Source organism: Pezoporus occidentalis, unplaced genomic scaffold (assembly GCF_034315485.1).
Source record: "Pezoporus occidentalis ecotype Australia unplaced genomic scaffold, CSIRO_AGI_Poc_V1 ctg2, whole genome shotgun sequence".
In the NCBI taxonomy this organism is placed as follows: domain Eukaryota; kingdom Metazoa; phylum Chordata; class Aves; order Psittaciformes; family Psittacidae; genus Pezoporus; species Pezoporus occidentalis.
This window is the reverse complement of record NW_026913855.1, coordinates 14,954,976-14,974,455: the sequence shown is the minus strand read 5'-3', so window position 1 is coordinate 14,974,455 and position 19,480 is coordinate 14,954,976. Positions and strand designations below refer to the sequence as shown.

Sequence of the window (19,480 nt, the reverse complement as noted above, 5' to 3'; positions counted from 1 at the left end):
CCCCCTGCCATGGGCAGGGACATCTTCCACTAGACCAGGTTGCTCAAGGCCCCATCCAACCCAGCCTTGAACACTTTCAGGGATGGAGCATTCACAGCTTCCTTGGGCAACCCATTCCAGTGCCTCACCACCCTCACAGTAAAGAATTTCTTCCTTATACCTAATCTAAATCTCCCCTGTTTAAGTTTGAACCCATTACCCCTTGTCCCATCATTACAATTCATGATCCACCATCATCCTCTTTCCCCATAAAAGAGAACAGAGGCAAGTTACAGAGACAGCACTGCCGTGTCACTTGTCTCCCTATCATTTACTTAATCAATTGTCAAGTTCACAAAGGAAATCACAAGTGATTTCCAAGACTGTGTCATTAACAACAACGTCAGGCCAAACCACAGCAGATAACCAAGAAAATTTAGCAAGACTACTAAATAGGAAACCTGAAAATCATCCCTGATTCAAAGAGGAGACAGACAAGACCTAAGCAAAGAGGTGAGGCAGCTTCTCAGTTCTGCAAACTAGGAGATGGAAAGGCAAAGCGTTTGCCCGTATCTACCAGTTCATATTTTGCTATTCCATCAGCAAGTGCTGCTCGCAGAGGAGTCATGCTAACATGGCCCAGGGTAGCAGGTGGGAAAAAGGGAATCCAGAGGAAAAAAATGTAAAATGTAGGATTTATTAGTTCTCTCATTTATAATAAAGTGGGGGCGAAGGTACTGTTTCATTTGGATGGCAGGGAGACACAGCAGTTGTCAACAGAGAAACCTCCACCACATGTTAATGAGTTGGGCTCTGTTTGCTTGTTTTAAACCACACGCTCAAATCTTAAGACACTAGTATGCAATTAAAATCTCGTGCTAACTGAAAGATCATGTTCATGATATTCATATGGTAGTGTTTTACTTGCATGAATATTGATATCAGTATCAGTGTGTCTGGGGCCAAACATTTTACTCAGTAGCTCTATCTTCATGACAAGCAACCATACATTGCCTTTCCTTGATGAGGGAAGAAAATACCCTGGGCCAGATCTGGAGTCCTTGGGCACATCTCTTCTGATATAACAGTCAATGCTGCCTGAGCAGAGTCTCAGTCTTTAGTGAGATGCTGATAAGCCTGAAGAGGAAGGTGAAAGGGGGGTGGAAAATTCACAGTTGGACAGACCACCTCCGAGCAGGTGGTTGAAGATCAGTCCAAATCACTGGCTAATAACTTTGGCTACCTCTGTAAAATAAATAAGATACCATGGCTTGGGATGCAGATCCACAGCAGCTATAATGGTTTGTAGAAGGATCTGTCAAGGGCCAGCTCCTGGGTGTGTAAGCAAACCTTCCAGATCACAGGTGGGACACTCTGCTTGCCATCACATTTCTTTTCTGATTCTTACAAAGGATTTCTGTTTTCAGCAATGCCTGCACAGCACTACCCGAGATACTGTGAGTCGTTAAAAAATTAAATAGGATAAAAAATAAATTCAAAAGAAAAAAAGAAAAAATTCAATGACCTTCTGCTGGGTTTTAATTGCTAATTTTATTATGCGCCCTACTTATTGCATTTTCTAAAATGCAAAATTTTGTCTGTTTTACCTTCTCATATCTTCACTTTTAAAACATGACAAATTCTGTAACAAAACAAAAAAAAAATCCAAAAAGCAAAATGGAAATTAATTTTGAATTAAACAATACAAAAAAAAAAAAAAATCACACAAGCCATGGCAAACATACAAGCAGGCAGAAAGTAATTGCATTCCTATTAGAATTCTGTACTTCAAGCCACCTTTGATCAACTTGATTAATATTCCTTTCAAAAGATTTTATAGCTGGTGTACTTCATGAACACAATTAAGGCAGATTAATCTGTTCTGCATTCTATGTTTCATAAAATTACTGTTCCTCTGATTAATTTTACAACAAACACATGTAACAATGTAAAAATACATTTTTCTCATTGATAAAACAAGCCTGTGGCACAGCTTCCAGTGCTGGCCAAGAGATACCATTGTGAATACCTAATAAATCAGCAAGTCTGATGACGCAATGTCATCTGAACTAATACACAAAGTACTACACTACTTCTTCAAGAAGAAATTGCCCAATTCTCAGCTTGTAACACCAGCTCAACTAAAATCCAATTCTTCAGGTATCGGCATCTTCAGGATAATGCCACCAGCTACTCAAAGTGACTGTAGCTGGTCTACAAACCATCCTGTGCTGAAGTTAGTAATAAAATCTTGATCAAATTCAACAGCCTGGTTTCACATGGTTGTTTCAGAGGCACTGGGCCTGAAAAGGATCCATCTGACTCCTGGCCCACAAAGGAGGCTCATTTTGACCTTACCAGGCCTGCTGTGAGAAGGCTGATGTCACTTCACCCATAAATCCCCTTGCCTGCTGCTGTAGCTAAGCACTGCTGAACTCAGGTACCCTCTAGCAACACTGCAATGTTGTAATTAACAGTAAGACTGGAAATGCATTCCCCAGCCAGAAACAATGGTTGCTGTGGCCACTAGAGTGAAAGAATGTGAAAAGGGATTGGGGAAGAATAAAAAAGACAGGTAACAGTAGAGAAAACACAGTGACAATTTATCTCTCATTAAGTGACAAAGTGAGAGTAACAAAGTATCTCTCATTAAAACAACACAACAATCACCAGTATCAGCTGAACTGTCAAACAGATATTAAAAGAAACTGTGTTTTTTAAAGAATAAGATTTCCTTTCAATTGATTATTTCAGTGGAGAGGACAATAATACAAAGAATGTATCGCTGACACAAGCTTCTGCTTCTTATATATGTCTTAATTATGTTAGGTTTTGTTTTGGGGCTGTTTGGGTTTGTTTTTTTTTTTTAGAAATTATATATTTACTATCGTTTCTCTAGTGCAACAGTAACCTAAACCCCTTTTTTATTTTTTGGCTAATGCTGCACATCACTCATATTTAGCTTACCGTTGACTGTGAACTGTTAAAAGTTGTTAGCGTGGTTTCAAAGTTCCTATGGCAAGGCTAAACAGCATTTAGAAAACAATGATATACCCAGGCCCGCACTGTAGTTTCAGAAGCACAGATTAAGCATGGTATTCTGCTCAACAAGCTCATCACTGTTAAGTAACTCATCAGAAAATAAAGAGGGAATTATCAAATGGGAATTGCTAAGTAATTAGTTCACTGAAGCAGATGACATACAACTGTTTAAGGGAGGGGCTTCCCCGTTAGTCATATGTCAGAGTAGAGCCTACTAATCTGTAAATAAAAATGCATATGATTAGTGCTATGGGTTTTTAACCACTACTGGTACATGGAGAATAAACTTACAACCTCTTCTAAAGTAATAATCTACCAGGACTTTTTTTTTCCTCTTGCATACAAGTTAATTTTCAAACATTCTGGATCTACATGTTGTCAGCCTATTTGGGGAAAGCTATGAAAACGGGACAGTACCAGGCAAGGCATGTGTCAAGGAGCTACAGAAGAGAAGAAATTCATTTATATTAATTTGAAAAATCACTCTCTACTCAGCTGATAGACATAGCATTGAAAAGGAACCGCACCAGTGGAAAATATTCACTAGCACAAAATTTCAGAGCACAGTAAAGGAGGATTAAGCCTGCTTTTTGTAATTATGCTCCATTAAAGCCTGACTTTCCATTAAAACCTGACTTTCCATTAAAGCCTGACTTTCTCTCAAGTAGCTGGCCCCTCAGAAATGTTAAATTCACAAAACTAGAGGGGCCTTCACGAGTGAGTACCTGACAAACAAAAACGTGCCAACAGTCACAACTACACTGCAATACAAGTGAGAAACACTTCAGTATTTGTACTTTTTAAAGAGCAAAGAGTAACTCAATAAATTCTTAAGTCAGGTTTACAGCTAGTGCCAAAATGGGTTGATCACTGCTAAGCAACTGATCATAAACTAAAGAATTAATTATCAAACTTATCAAAGGATGGTTTGCCTCCACCACAGTATCTCACTGCCAAAACCCCCTCAGCCAACACATTCAAATTCAAATGCTGTCACTGGATCTAACTTTCACCCAAAAGCATACCCGTGGTATCAAGGCATGGCAAAACCCAGCAGCACAGCCTGCCCACCACACACAGGCAAAGGAGAGGGGCAGGAGGAAGGCACACAGATGCTGAGGCTTATACACAGTCACACATCACATTTAGTATTCTCAGCCCTTTCAGCCCTCAGCACACAGAAGTTATCCATCCCTCTAACACTTTCACTAACATCCGAATGCCCACACTTTAAAGTAATGCTAACAAGTTGCATGCAGCATGTGGGATAACAAGCCTCTTGTTCCATCTGCAGATACACCTCTTTGAAACAGGAGTTGGAAGGTGAATCAAACCCCAAGTCATGGCTTATATCACATTATGAATGTGAGCCTTGTGTTTTTAAGTAGACAGATCACTACACCCAACTCCATTTACACTTTAGAAGGTGTTAGAAAACTTTCAATCAGTCAAACATCAGACCTTCAGTATCTGATGAGGGAACAGACAAAAATGTGAAAGGTCACAGCTGAGGTGATGAGGTAGGGCTGAAGGGGACCACAAGGCCTCCTTTCTAAGGTGTCAGTCTGCACTCATATCATTTCATTTAATTTACCTTTGAGTTACACACAAACCAAACAATTTAAAAAATATTATTTCTGATTACTATCCAATTATACCTAGCTCACATCTCCATTCCACCTGTGCTCTTAACACTCTCAAGTATCTCCATCGCCCACCTTCTTTTAGTCCTACAGCCATTATAGGCCTTCATAAACAGTACAAGAGGGAAGAAATAAAACCAGCTATGATACACTGGACATAAGGACACTGATATGGCAATCAAAGTCACCACTGGACACACTAATATAGAGGCAGATTGTCTCTTTTTATGTTCACTACAAAGTATTTTAAAAGGGCAGATTGTTGTCCATTTACAGAGAGCAGGTCCCAGCAGTCTGCATGTAACAGAAATTATGCCTTATGCACAAAATAAGCCACGTTAGGTAGTGTACAGACATATGGAAAAGTCAGAAAAAAAAAAATCTTTCAAATGGGCTGCGGTTGTAAATTCAATCTGATACTATAATATGACTAATAGATATCAAGTGACTCGACAGTGGAAAAGATGAAAAAGAACTTTTTAGTTGTTAAAATGTTCAGTGCCTCACACAAAATCCTCCCAACACAACTGGTTATAAGTAAGCATTGAGTCGTTTGCCTATGTGGAAGAAGGCACTGCATGCTCTGAATAAGTAACAGTAATTCTTGTTCTGTAGAGCACACTAAAAAATTAATTCAAATCATGATTAAAAAAAGGGTATCTCCAGTTATTTTTATTTTTACTATACTTTGTGTCCTTATTCAGGCAAGATGTTTCAGCAGGCTCTGAAAGAACACTGCTTGAATTGGAAGGGTAAGTACACCTGGAGCTCACACACACAATGGTGTTATTCCCTGAAGCCATGCGATTCCTCATATGAATAAAGCCCTGAATGCACATGCAGGCCCATTAGGCTTTAAGTAAGGTTTCTGAGATCTCACTTTGGATATATTCAAGCATGGCCTATGTTTGGTCCCTCTGACAAACTCTATGGTAATAACACAGGTGTGCCTAAAACAGAGTGGGGCTGTTGCCACCTTCACCCTGAAACAAACGCAAAAGCCAGAAACACAATGGGTCTTATCATGCAATGCTCTATCTTGAGCTGTGAAACCTACCTGTGGCTGCTCCCCTCACGGCAACGGGTCATGTTTCTTTCACGTGTTACTACTGTGATCTCTCTGCCTGTTACATCCAGTGACAGAGAGAGTGTTTTCAAGCACGCAGTCTCTACCCAGTAACTTTTATTTCACTTATTTAGCTATATAGTGGTCTTGATTTTGATTGCTCCCTAGGGAAAATGAGAACTAACTAATAAGGCCGCGTAAGTACCCAAAACAAAGTGACTAAAATGTCCAATAACAAGAAAAGAAGCCCAAACAAATCTGATCTAAGGCCCACAGATACAACACTACAGTTCAAGCTGTACTGGTACAAAAAAAAAAAAGCAGCATAGTACTATATTCCTGTTATGCCTCTGCACCAGACTTAACCAGATTATATATTTTTTTTATCCGGAATGTTTGCTTAATATCTAATATACTATCTCTCATGCAACCGCAGGAAATACCAAATGCTAAAATATTCCAGGTGACTTAGCAATACAATGTGGCTAACACAATCTGATTATTCATAGGATTTGACCAATACATTATAAACAATTACTACTTCTAATTAAGAAATATAAGCCTTTCCTGGAGTAATCACTTCTGCAAATAAATACAATTTCATACTGCCCAAGCTAATTCTGGAAAAAAAAAGAAAAAAGAAAGAAATGTCTTGTGGAAATGACGTCCTAATAAAAAGCTTCCTTCTACTCTATCTCCCAAGTCAATAGCTGCTACCAAGTCAGTTTTCTTCCACAACAGAAAGACAAAATGTGTCAGCACACTGGCACTTTGTCTGGTTTTTCACTCTCAAAAAATTCTTATTGCTCCAAAGAGATACAGCAGTTACTATCCACCCCCATCATTCAAGCTCATTTGTAAACCGTAACAGGCATGTCTTTGCATGCAACTACTTGCTTAGACAACTTCCCTTTAAAGCACAGCACCCTTCCCCGCAGCCACGATAAAATGTAAATTATGTGCTGCATACTTGGCTATGATATGCTGTATACATGAAAAGTTATTCTGCAATGGAGACTTTCTGATCAGCCCCTCATAAATAGAACACTATACTAACTAGGTTTTCTGGCTGTAAACAGAAAAAGAAAAATCCTTTGATTTTCTGCAAGTAACCACTACATTTAATTTTCTTTTATTTAAAAGACACAGGCAGTTTCCCTACAACCCTTTATATGTTTTATATGGTTTTTTGTTTTTTTTTTTTAAGCATTAGTAGTATTGCCAATCCCAAGCACTCAAAAATCATACAACAGGTCCAAAAAAACAGGCTGGCTTAATGACAATCAGATTAAAGAAATAAAGTAAAAATTTATGTTCTTTTTATTGGCAGTATGATCATTGAGCCTTGAGATTTGTTTTTTTCAAGGTACTCTCCACAACCATATGGGAAGGAGAGAGAGGAGAGGGAAAGCAGACTGATATATGTGCATTATTACATCCTGTCTGGCTACAGCATTTCGGAGTGGGTGCGGGTGGGGAAATTAGAAGAATCTGAAACATTCCTCAATCCAGAGTAAAAGAGTAAAAGACACCCAGGCACGTCAGTAGTAATTAGTTATCCTGGGAACAGGACAAAGTTTAGTGGTCAGGAGGAACTCGGGACTCTGGAAAAGCCAAGCAGGCAGCAAGCAACTAGAACCACTGAAAACATTTGTAAGAGTATAGGAAGGATTTATACAATTTTACGTGCGGCATTTTACAACAAAAGCAAAGCCTGTAAACTTTTTCATTCATACTATCATATTTTAGTAACTGAGGTGAGCATAAAACCACTCATCTGGAACCCACTGTCCTGTAAGTCATCGAACTGAATCACCAGAGTTAATGGAATTTTTCTGACGAGAGTTTCTCAAGGACCTCTACTGCCAGGCAAGGGAAATACAAATATACCATGGCTTGGTAATCGGGCAGACACAGGTAAGGTGTGCACACTGATGAAAGCCCAGAGCAGAGAGCATACACTTGACAGAGGAAATAAAAAGCATTATATTCTCACCTTATTGGCAGTGCATATCTGTATGATGAAGAAAAAAATGAAGGTGGTCACTGTCCTACAGGGGTCAAGAATAAATTCACAGGTTGTATTGCTTGCCCATGTGGCTTGGTCTGCGATGTGACTGTAGATCCAGGAGTTGAGGAGATGAAAACCAAAAAAAAAAAAAGAAACAAAACGACAGTTAAAGAGTCAAACAATTTACAGCATGCTAAGACATCCCAATGAAGACTGAGAGAGACTGCTTTTGCTATTACTGAAGCACAAATAAACTATGCATTTAATCCTGCAGAGCACATATAGTAGAGAGCAGAGCCCACTTATTCAAACTGAGTGCTCTTTTCCTAAATGTAATCTTAATGAGGTGAAGAATCATAAGCAAGTTAAGATGCCTGTCTTCACTGCCAACAGAACATATTTTATTTGAGGAGGAGCACCATCCAGAGAACATACTGCTGCAACTACTACGATTAGGTGGAAAATAATCAGCTCAGGGAATATAACATTACCTTGTGCACATGCTGATGGCATGCTAAGGGTCGATGCATATTACTGCAAATTCCCAAATAACATAAACAAAACTCTACCAATGTGAGTTTTTTCTTCTATTTCTGTATTTATGCTCAGCAAAATTATGAAGAGCCAGCACTGAATTTCTGCTGACATCATATATTAAACAAAATACATTTTGGTTTTTCACTTGGAATCTCACCAAATATTTTTTATCACTCTTGCGACAATAAAAGTATTTAGTGGGACCATTTCTCCCTCATTTTTGTTGTTTCTGTTTATGAACATACTTACTCTTTCCTATTTATGGAAGGACCTACACACATACTCAAGATAGGTTCTTTAATCAGTCCTCATTCAGCAAACCCCCCACTGGGACGTATACTAAAGTAACTGCAGACTGGGACCAATGCACACACACAGATTTGCATGTGTTGTACAACCACCTCAGACTACAGCTTTGAGAAAAAAAAAAGAAACCTATCTAGCATTGCGTTCTCAACACATGCACTGAGCTCAAAAAAGAATCACAGTCAGAGATCCGTTTTTTGTCTTTTTGCAAAAGTCAGGAGTTTGCAAAGTTTCTTATATTTTAAAACATTAGTCATGCATCAGCTCAGCCAAACCCAAGTGAAAATCTTAAATTTCTTTATATAAAGAATGTGAACCACTGAACAAGTCTCTAAAATACAGTGCCTTTGTCCAAATATCTATTTATTTATTCAGTTATTGCACTTAAAAGTCTTACACAAAAGTAAAATGAAAGGCTGAGGTCAGGATTTTCAGTATGCAAAGCTTAGGCTACTGAATTGACTGGAACATAGCACATCATTTCTTTGCAATGAAATATTTACCTGTGCCAAGCCTGGCATACTTCTGTTTCCCGTGCCAATTAGACATTTCTTTGTTAAAGTAGAATGCTTACAGCAGTCTCGGAAGAGACCTACAACTATGTTATCTGCACCCTGTGAATTGTACACACTGTACCCGATCGGTCCTCCACAGCAGCCCCATCATTCACAGCCTGCATGCTTAGCTAAGGCTGTCACAGAGCCCGAATTCCCTCAAGCAGCATCAGCGTGAGCTGCCTCACACGCTGGAGTAGGTTTGCAGCCAGCCAGTGCTTCAGACCATCTATGCAATTCTGACACACGTTTCCTTTTCAGCCTGCCTTACTCCTTTATTGCATTTCCCCTTCAATTAGCACACCACAACAAAAGCAGCACACTGTATGAGCAATGACAATGATAATCCTGACTGCCATCTACTAAGATGTACTGCTAAACTTCAGCAACGGGAAAATTAGGCCTTGGTTTTGTTTTACTACCTATGTTAGTAAAACAATTCCTTTTAAATACTATTGTTCAAATCCTTAGCTGCTTTTCAGGTGACTGCATTTAAGTGTCTATTTTCTTAATTAACAGGAAACTAGGCCACTGGATCTATTACATAAAAATTTTTGTTAAGTGAAATTCCAGGTCTCTTTTAAAACAAGACTAGTTTTTTTCAATGTTTCTAAATAAATTCAATCAGGCCAGAAGGGCAAGGGAGAAAAGTTGCACTGTTTACTTCCAAAAAGTCTTTTAACTCTGTATACATGGCCTTTTTGAAAATAAATACTTTCTAATGCTCTTAGTCACACAGGTAATTTGTCTTACAATAAAATATGTATAAGCAGCATGCAGCACACAAAGGCTCACTCTAGAAGAGTTGTCCTGCGTGCGATAATTCACTCTCTCCAGCCAGTCCTAACAGGCTCTTCTATTTCAAGATACCCCCTCGGTACAGAGGCCCAAACCGGAGGCGGCCACATGGAGCAGAGGATATTCTCTCCTAACCAGAAGGGCGAGTTCGCTGAGGCACTGAAAAGCTGCACTTTGGGTGTAGGAAACTGCCCGTGAACTCACTCCCTGTCCCCTTGCCCCTGCCAGGAGAAACTCCACTGCTCAGCAGGCAGGCTGAGACCTGCAAACTCGTCACACTGACCCCGAGACTGGCAGCTGCCTGGAACCATAAGAGCTGAACGACCGACAGGCATTTCTCATTGCCTCCTCCAGCTCCGGTGCTTTACCATCAGCGCAATTAAAATATCTGTTTTACTGAGATATTTCTGGCTTGCATTATGTTCCAGCCTGGTACTACAAACGCTCAGGAGCTGTGGGTGCTGATGATTTCTCATTGAGACATGAAATCTTCCGGGCCAAGTTCAATATTAGTGTAAGTGCACACAAGATTAGTGACTGGAATAGGGGTGTTAACCACTTCTGCAGACACTTAATGTGGCTCTTTAATCAGGCAAAAATCCTATTTAAGCCCACAGTGCTTTTTCCCATAAAAAAGATATAGAGAAAATAACAGTGATACGCAGCAGATCGCCGTCTGAGCTCCGTTACTCTACTACATGCCTGGATTAAGTCCAATAAATGGAGTTATTCTAGATATACACCCATGTAAGTGGCTCACAATCCCTTCGCCTGGAGTTGCTCCAGATTTATGACACTAGAGCAGAGTGCCAAATTTGGTGCCTTTAAAAATTTGTTACCTACGTTTGTGGAAAAGCAGCTTAAAACAGTGATGTCCAAACACAGAGAATGAGGACAAATATACATTGCTCAGTTAAATATGTTTTTAAGACCAATATGCAGTTCTAAGCTAATTAGATTGCATATTCTTTCAAGGTACTATAAACTTCGTGGCAGAAAGCCTCTTGTGCTATGGATATAAAGTTCTGATGAGCACAACTGGAAAAAAAAAAAGGCAAAAGAAATACCAACACTGGAAACAAAGCATTTGCTGAGGAGAACATTTGTTTTAATACTGTATACACTTAGCTTTTTACCGAGAGAAACTAAAGTCAGCTTCCACCTAAAACACAGAAGGGCCTAGACCTTGCTAAGAGTTATAAACAGGCTTAACAAACCTAAGTGACAATAGTGATATCAGGTATCACAGACTTTCATTTTACTGGCCAGGAGGTATAAAGTGCAACACATGAGTGCAGAATAACAAGCCTGCAGCCTAAAATGTGAATGGCAACTGTCACAATCTTACAAAGAGCCACCAAACAGTTAAACCAGCCAGGGGAAAAAAAAAAAAAAAAAAAAGGAAAAGTGAAGTAACTTTTATGCAAGCTTTTATAAGCCAAAAGTATTTTTACAAAGTACCACACCTTTGTAAACTTGCTAATAATAAACTCAATGGAACTGACAATTTGGCTATAACCTGCTAAGCGTGCCATGCACCGTCCCATCTGCCTGACACTACAGCAGGCAAAGAACACCCTTTCTGAGAAGTTCAGCCATTCCAAAACCACCACTGGCATCCTTCAATTTTCGGCAAGCCCGAGGTGCTGCTTGTGCTGGCTGCAGACCACTGACACGGCTCTACAGGGCACACGCAGGGCTGGAGGTAGTAGCCCTGTAGGTAACCCGCCAGCCATACACACACCTGACTGGACGGTGAATACGGTGAATACCGTCTGTTACCATGGCAGCCTGATCTAATTACATGACTGATCAGGGCTGGAGTAAGCGCGCTGAAAGCCTACACTGCTGACATGTCGCTACATGATGAGAGAGACAGGCAAGCGCGGAGGAAAATCTATCGACCTCTGCCTTATGTAAAAAGTGAGGAGATCGCAGCCACCCCTTTAAAAAACAAACCAATCTGCTGCCCGTAAAATACCATGCTGGTTTTATGACAAATTAGGTGCAATAACGTGCAATTACAACTTACTACTATCTCACAGCATCGCAAAAATAACCACAGCATAATATTTTGCCCGGCCATTCTCAATCTTCCTCTCCCTCATTCATAACCCTTGCTCCATATCATAAAGCTGAACTGTCTCCATCACCCGAACAGAAATAGATTAACACGAAGCTGGGATTTTCCTTTAGGGGAAGGCTTCATTCGAAACTGAAATTAAAAGTCCTTGACTTCTCGGTGTGTAAGCAGAGTAACTCACTATGCCTGACCACAGCTAACACGTAAAGTAACCACTGCTGCGTAAAATATATAACCATGAACATTAAAGGTTAAAGTGTAACCTGCCCTACAAAAATATGAATTTCTTTACCATATGAAAGGGAAAAGGTCCCCAACAAAGGTCATGTACCTGCACCCTTGCTGATCCGTACACAGAAAGCATTTGTAAAGAGGAAGGTTTTACAAACCCGGATTTCTTTGCCTGGGCACAACAGGAATACCTAAAATTTTCCCCTCAATTCTATCTGGAGTTTGGGCTCACCGGGAAAAGATGCTGCTCGGAGGAGTCCCTATTACACAGCATACGGTAAACAAAATAAAAATAGCCCGTCGCTCTCGTTGTCTACACAGTGCATTATATAACGGGCTTCCGACTTGTTTTCTTTTCTATTATTACTCTTCAGTAATTCCTCCTCTTCAATAACATGTAAATCGCTCCCAATTCCGTCATTTTATTACCACCGCTATTACTGTTACAGTAGGAGCTAGCGTTTTCCAGCATGCTTTAATATAGACTTTTAATATTCTCAGGATTGGCATTAAAGGATTTAGCACCCACAAACGTACGAGGGGTCATTTATTTGTTTTCTGCCGGTAAATTACGATGCCTTAGGTAAGAAAAAAACCAAACACAAAACCCCCAAGCCCCCACAGCCCAGCCGCCCAGCCTGACTCAAGCCAACGCCGGGGCAGCGGGGGAAGGCGGTAGGTGAGCGACAGGAGGGCAGCGGCCGCCACCGCAGCCGAGCGGAGCCCCGGCCCCGCTCCCCGAGGCCGCCTCGGGCCATCTCCGGCAGGACCCCCGGTGCCCCCTCACCACCCCGCGTCCCGCCCTCCCGCCCGGCCCCTCCCGCCCCGCTCCCCCGGTCGCCAGTACCGGGTGGCGTCTGCAGCCGGCCTGGGCCCTGAGTGAAGCGGAGCGGCGCCGCTGCCGGGCACATCCCAGCCCCAGCGCCGCCTCCTCCTCCGCCGCCGCCGCCTCCTCCTCGCTTCATTCACCCTCCGGCAGCCGCCCAGCCCCGTACTACATACGCCGTGCGGCGGCGACCGGCCCTGCCGGCACCCGGCCCCGCGCTGCGCTGCGCCCCGCCGGGCCCGCCCGGCGTACACGCACCGCACGGCCCCCCCGCACCGCGCAGCTACACGCGCACACACACAGCCCGTGTCGCCACACAGCACACACACACGGACACCGCACCCGCAGTCCCACACGCCCCGAGGCCGCCGCGGCGAGCAAAATGTCCACCGTCCCCGCGGCCACACACACCCCGCCCGGCCCGAGGGGAGGCGGGGGGGGGAAGCGGTGTGCGGCGGTGAGGAAGGAGGAAGCAGGAGGGGAGAAGCGGAGAGCAGGGCTATACGAGCGGCTCAGCCCGCGGGGCCGCCCCGGGCCCACCGCCCGGTCCCCGCTCCCTCCCGCGGCGGGGCGCACCGTGTCCCCACATCCTCGCTGCCTCCCTCGGCCATTTCGCGGCCGCCTCCCCCCTCACTCCCGGGGCCGGGGCTGAGCCCGCGGCTGCGGCGCCTGCGGGCCGTGCCGGGCCGTGCTGTGGTGGGCCGGGGGCGGCCGCAGCGAGGCGGGCTGTAGCCCCACGGCGGGGTGGGCAGTGCGCTCCCCTCCCCCAGGCCCCGTGTTTTTCCAGCTGGAAATCGCCGGCGGTTTGCAGTCTAAACAAGGGAAGAAGCCGAGGGGGGAGGCAGAAAGCAGAGGAGGAAGAAAAAGCCACTTACTGTAAAGTATCAGTGGAGGTGGGGTTGGCGGGGGGTGTGGGGGTCAGAGAGAGACTCGCACACAAATGTCTTCCTAGCTGATCACGGGGCTTGGGTCTGCTTTTTTGTTTGTTTGGTTTTTTTCCTTCCCCCTGCAGTGACACAGGTCCGGGATGGCTCCACCACCGTAGTAGAAATGATGTCTGCGGTACAGCGCTCGCTCCCTCTCCGCTCTCCAGCATGTAAATGGGTAATAGAAGCCAAATATGGAGCAGTTGGCTGCCTCTGCAACAGCTCAAGGATCCTACTTCATGCAAAAAAAAAAAGGGGGGGGGGAGGGAGGAGGAGGAGGAGGCAAGGCAACATTCTGGCTGGCGGCCAAGAGAGCCACACAGATTATTGCATACGCACGGCACCGCCGGGCCAAGGCGGCCTTAACCCTTTGCGGGTCTGTCGCCGCACGCTGCCCGAGGGAACGGCGGCGGCGGGCCCGGGTCGCCTCGCCTCGACGCTTACCTCCTTCCCCTCGTAACACTTCCAAGGCCAGGCTGGCTCGCCACGGCGGGATTAATCCCGGCGCACGACACTGTTCCAGAGAAGTCCCCGCTCCTGTGGCAGGCTCAGTCGCGGGGATCTCAAAGCACTTTGCAGGCGGAAAGAAATGAGCTGGGGAAGGGAAAAAAAAAATAAACCCAACCCCAACCTATATTGTTTAAGGAGGGGGGCGAGGGGGGAGAGAGAGAAACAGCTAGTGAAGCGTGCTGTCCTTCAGAAATGGCAGGGAATGCGGGTTTAAAGGATGCGTGAAAATCAGTTGCTCAGTCAAGGCTGGTCTGTCTCTCTCTAAGGGAGGAAATAAAACTGTGCTGGAAGCCAGGGAATGCTCTGAAGCAGCCTCTGCAAGAGTCAGAAGAGGGTGATTTTATTTAAGATGCCATATTGCATTTCACTGAGAGAACTGTGAAGTGATTTAGAGCAAGAGCCTGCATCCCACTCCCTTTTTCTGAATTAGTTTTATTTATCCGGATCCTTGGCATATGCTTGAGTTGCTTTGTAGAAAGTACCTTCCACTTCATTCAGTCCAAAGAGGCTCTGACTCATACCGTCACTGAACTACAAGACAGGCAGGGCTGAACCACGCATGTTTGGGTACTAACTCCCTCTTGATTCCTTAGCATGCATTTCATCAGAGATCCCTTCACATCTCTCCCAGCTGTATGCAGGCCACTGTGAGCCTCTCACAAATGCCCTCCCCCCCCCCCAAATTGAGGCAACTTACACTGCTTCCCTCGTGCTCCAGCTTCAACCTGTTACTCTCTTACTCCTCTTAGCACAGGTTTCTGCAGTGCCATAAAATGCAGTGATAGGCAAATAACAAGCATGGATGCAAACTGGAGACCAGAGAAAATACCCTCCTTCTGAACTGGTTCAGTCTGGTATTCAAGTCTTAGAAGAGAAGATAAAACATCAAATTACCAAGCCAGGTACAACTTAGAGAAACAGAGAAATAAAACAAATTATGGAAACAATGAATGGGGGGAATACAGCCAAATGATAGTGGGCTGCTATGCTTGCATACAACTTGACAGTGGTCCATGAAGAGCCATTCATCCTCTGCTTTGACATCAGGAAGGGAGGTGCAGCACAGAGAAAGCCTCTCCCCACCCCAAAGACATTGCAAAAAATGCTGTATTAATACCAAAGGCTGTTATGTACCAGCTCTGTGGACCTGGATGCTGTGGGGTCACAGGCCTCAGAAAGGCCTCAGGTGTGAGCTCCCAGTAACATGGCTATCCAGACCAGGCTGTTTGTTGCAGCTTGTACTAATTAGCCATAAGAGTAAGCTCCAAGGTACTGGGTTTCTAGTACAGGTGTATCTCCTGTGTGTCCGTTAGCATTAAGTCTAGCATTAGAGTCTAGATGCAAAATACCCTAGGACTCAGCCTGTCATTATGCAGATCAGCAAAGTAGTCCCTTCTATAAATGACTGTACTAGTTCACTGTAATTGCTAAAGAACTTAATAATAACATTGTAAGCTGCAGTGCTCTTGATTTAGTCTTGATACTGTAATATAGACTAGTTCTATGAAACATAAGGCTCTTTTACCACAGCCCCTTCTGCATCTTTAGTTCCGGTGCACTGTGAAGTCCAACATCAGTTGCCATTCTACGAGTTGTCTGGGGACAGAAGCAGCAACAGGCCAAGATGTCTGGACAAACATGCCAGTCAGCACTATGAGGCAGTGAACCTACAGCAGCAAAGCAGACCGCAAAATTATCTTCACCCAGCTAATGCAAGGTTCATTGATTTAATAAAACGAACCAAGGGAGAGAGACAAACCAAAGGAGATTACTGAAAAGCAAGTGAAAGCTGGGGACAAGCTACAACCCCATCATCAGTGTTCAGTTCTGAGTACACAGCATTCTCTCATCTGCCACCTTTTTTATTCCAGTTGTACAGAGTGTTACCTCAGGAGAAAGGAATCTTTCCTTCTCAAATGCTCACCTTGCCAAGAGGTGTGGCACACACAGAGAAAGAGAAGCCACATTCATGCTGAAGCAAGCTTTGGGCAACTTTCCCTTCTGCAGCAGGCTCATGTAAGAGACTTGTGTGTTCCTCCACTCTGTGGCTATGGTCTTTGCCACAGGACATGCATTTTTTTGACACACTTCAGGTTCTAGGCTTTGTAAAAGCTTTGTAAAAGCTCTTTATGTTTCTGCTTCAGAGTTGAAAAGAGACCCCTAAAATATAAGTCCATTGTAAGTCAAAGAAATACTGTTTTCCTGAGCCAGCTTGAGGCCTTAACCCAGGGCTTCGGTAAGTGCCACAACTGCCACCAGCCATGGCAGGTCCATAAGCCATTCCTCACCTATGTTTTGACTATATATATGTTGACTGCATTAACAGACGAGAGCTGAGGAGACTCTGCCTCCATGGACATTGCCTGACACACAGGATATACTACCATATCACAAGACATCCTTGTGCCTCTGCAGCTGCCCTGCTGAGGGCCTACACTGGGGCTGAATATATTCTCTGCACAAAGAATACCACAAAATAGAGAGGTGCTAGTGAAGGGAAAGGGGTTGGGAAACAGCACGTGAACATGACCTTTGCTGAATGGCAGGGACAGAGGTCCTTCATTATCTATTAAGGCAGTGCAGCCTATTGACCCAGAAGTGCAGAACTAAGAACAGAAAGTAATTTGCTGTGGAAAGTAGATGTGATTTTACCCACCACAAGGATAGTTCAGACAACAGGAATAAAGAGCAGCAACTTGGCACTGAAGCAGTCAGGTACTGCCCAAGGGCTGCAGTGCACTCTCAGAGAAGCTAAGAGCCACCCTAATACCCATCACCTTGCCCCCTTTGAGGAGAGCATATAGCAAGGGATGCATACATGAAAGTAGCAGCAAAATTCCAAAACACAGCTCTTACATTGCAGACTTTCCTGCTTCTGGGGAGACAAAAAGAGCAGAGATACGCTACAGCTGCTAGTCGGCTGGTTGAGCACAGTACGGACAGAGGCTCTGACACCACATTGGTGAGTGGGACACAAGAACCCACATTGACTCAAGCAGTTTTATTTACTGCTGGTGATGTGCTGAAACTGATACAACTCTCAGCTGAATACAGTCTTGATCAAAAGATATTAATCAATTTGACATGCAAGATGCACACTGTCTAAAAGAACCTGTCTTTCAATCCACTAGCTGTAATGTCATCTATGCTGCATGTTTTATACAATTAGTAGTATCTAGGAAAAACAGAGGAATAGGAGACATAAGAAGTTGGACTTTTATATTTTTCAAACTTTCATATTCAGGGAAATCCAGTGATTGACAGTGTATTGAGTGTGAAAAGTAATTTCACAATTATTGATCATTACAGTCTTAAGTATTCAGTTTGTCTTAAAATGACATTGTTGGTCTCATTACAGCCTCTAGTGGACAGTAGTAATCCACTTCACAGACCTGTCATGCAATTTGCTCAGCTGACAAGGATTATCAAGGTGGAGGTTACTCCAAGAGAGCGTGAAAATACAGTCATTCTTATCCCTGGCAAAAAGGATTTTTTAATATAATCAAAGGTTTGCCATCATTGCTTGTAAGGTGCCTTACTTTACACTTCATGTATTAACACTGTCTTGTAAATAAACAGAGAACTTCTGCTATTCATTTCAGTTTCAGACAGTTTTCATGAAAACTAAATTCATCTCAAATATTTTTATAACAGAAAATATTGGTTGCCATGTTTTTGGCTTAAGTAAGATGTTTTTATTCCAATTCAGAATCTGCCGACTGTCCAATCCACCTCCTATCTATTTATAGCCCTCTCACATTCAGATAATTTTTGCTAATGCAGTTATTTTCCTTAATATTTAAACCATATGCAGATGATTTAAGGTATTTTAACAGCTTTAACAAATGACAAACTATAATTTGGATTACAGCTGGCTAATTAAGGTATGCTTTCCTTGAGGAAGTTAAAAATGTACACGATCTGAACAATAATATATTTGGAATGTATTCTTTAACTTGAAGTGCCACTTGTCTGAACATAATAAAATATGACTAATGTCTTTATATTTTGTGGATTCACTTAGACATTAGTGTATCGCCTGTCAGAACAGGCGTTTTGATGATGTTATGCAGAACTCTGTGATTGTTTTCAGATGGAAGGAAATTAAATTGGTAGACACAGAGAGCCTGTGCTGTCTCTTTAAAGCCACAAGTATCTCATGCAAATTAACATTTAGTGAAATGAGAGTAAAGCATTCATGAAAAGTAAGCAAGTATGTAGTACTACACTGTGACTCAAAGAGAAAAATCTTTTGGTCTAAAATGCTGAGGTCCTTTGTGAATGAATTCAAAGGAAAGGCTAACGTTAATTTCTTTATCTTACCACATTGTGGCTAGGCATGGGCTGTAGAGTCACTGAACAAATCATTATTTGTCGTGCTTTATATAGGTAGTAGGCTATTTAGGTAAAAAAAAATGTTTACCTTATCATTGTCTTGATTTTACAAAAGAAGCAGTCAAGTTCCTCTTTAAATAACAATGGGTTCAATAGCTTTAAAATAACAATGCGTCCTTAGATGGAGATCTGAAATAAGATGCTTTTGTTGTTGTTTTTTTTAAACAGGGAAAGCAATTCATCAGGGGTTTAAGAAAAGTGATTATTCCTCTGAAGTCTTAAAATCAAGACTGATTTGGTCTCCTGAGTAAGCTGTCAGTCAGTTACATGTCACTAATCTGGAAGGAAGACCAGGATGGCCGCACTAGGATAGACGACAGCCACAGTTAGCCCTAGAAGTTGTTCCAAGCAGTGACCAGTGGAAAATAAAAGTGCTAAGCCCTTCTCTAGAGGTGCTCAACTGGTCTAGGTGCCTCTCAAGTAATAACTATTATGACTGGTTATTTGTTTTATGGCCTGTGGTCTTTAGCTGTCTGAGGTCTCAATCCACGTCCTGGTCCCCACATATCTTCTCTGACACTGCAACTACCCCTATGGCTGGTGTGAACAGAAGGGCCAAGCACAAATGGAAAC

General features: G+C 42.9%; 1 protein-coding gene across 10 annotated transcripts in view; it reads right to left on the bottom strand.

The window, feature by feature from the left end:
* ATXN1 (ataxin 1) overlaps window positions 1–14,091 on the bottom strand; it is a 227,068-nt gene extending 212,977 nt beyond the window's left edge. For 3 of the 10 annotated variants that reach the window (XR_009964650.1, XR_009964653.1, XR_009964651.1), the window contains exons 1-2: window positions 13,098–13,233; window positions 7,727–7,847 (exon numbers count right to left, since the gene is read on the bottom strand). The gene's annotated coding sequence lies outside the window, so the exon portion shown is untranslated. Of the gene's footprint in view, window positions 1–7,726; window positions 7,848–13,097; window positions 13,299–13,951 lie in introns of those variants that run through there. The other 7 variants (XR_009964648.1, XR_009964652.1, XR_009964649.1 and 4 more) reach the window with 7 other exon arrangements.
* Between the last annotated feature and the right edge of the window lie 5,389 nt (window positions 14,092–19,480).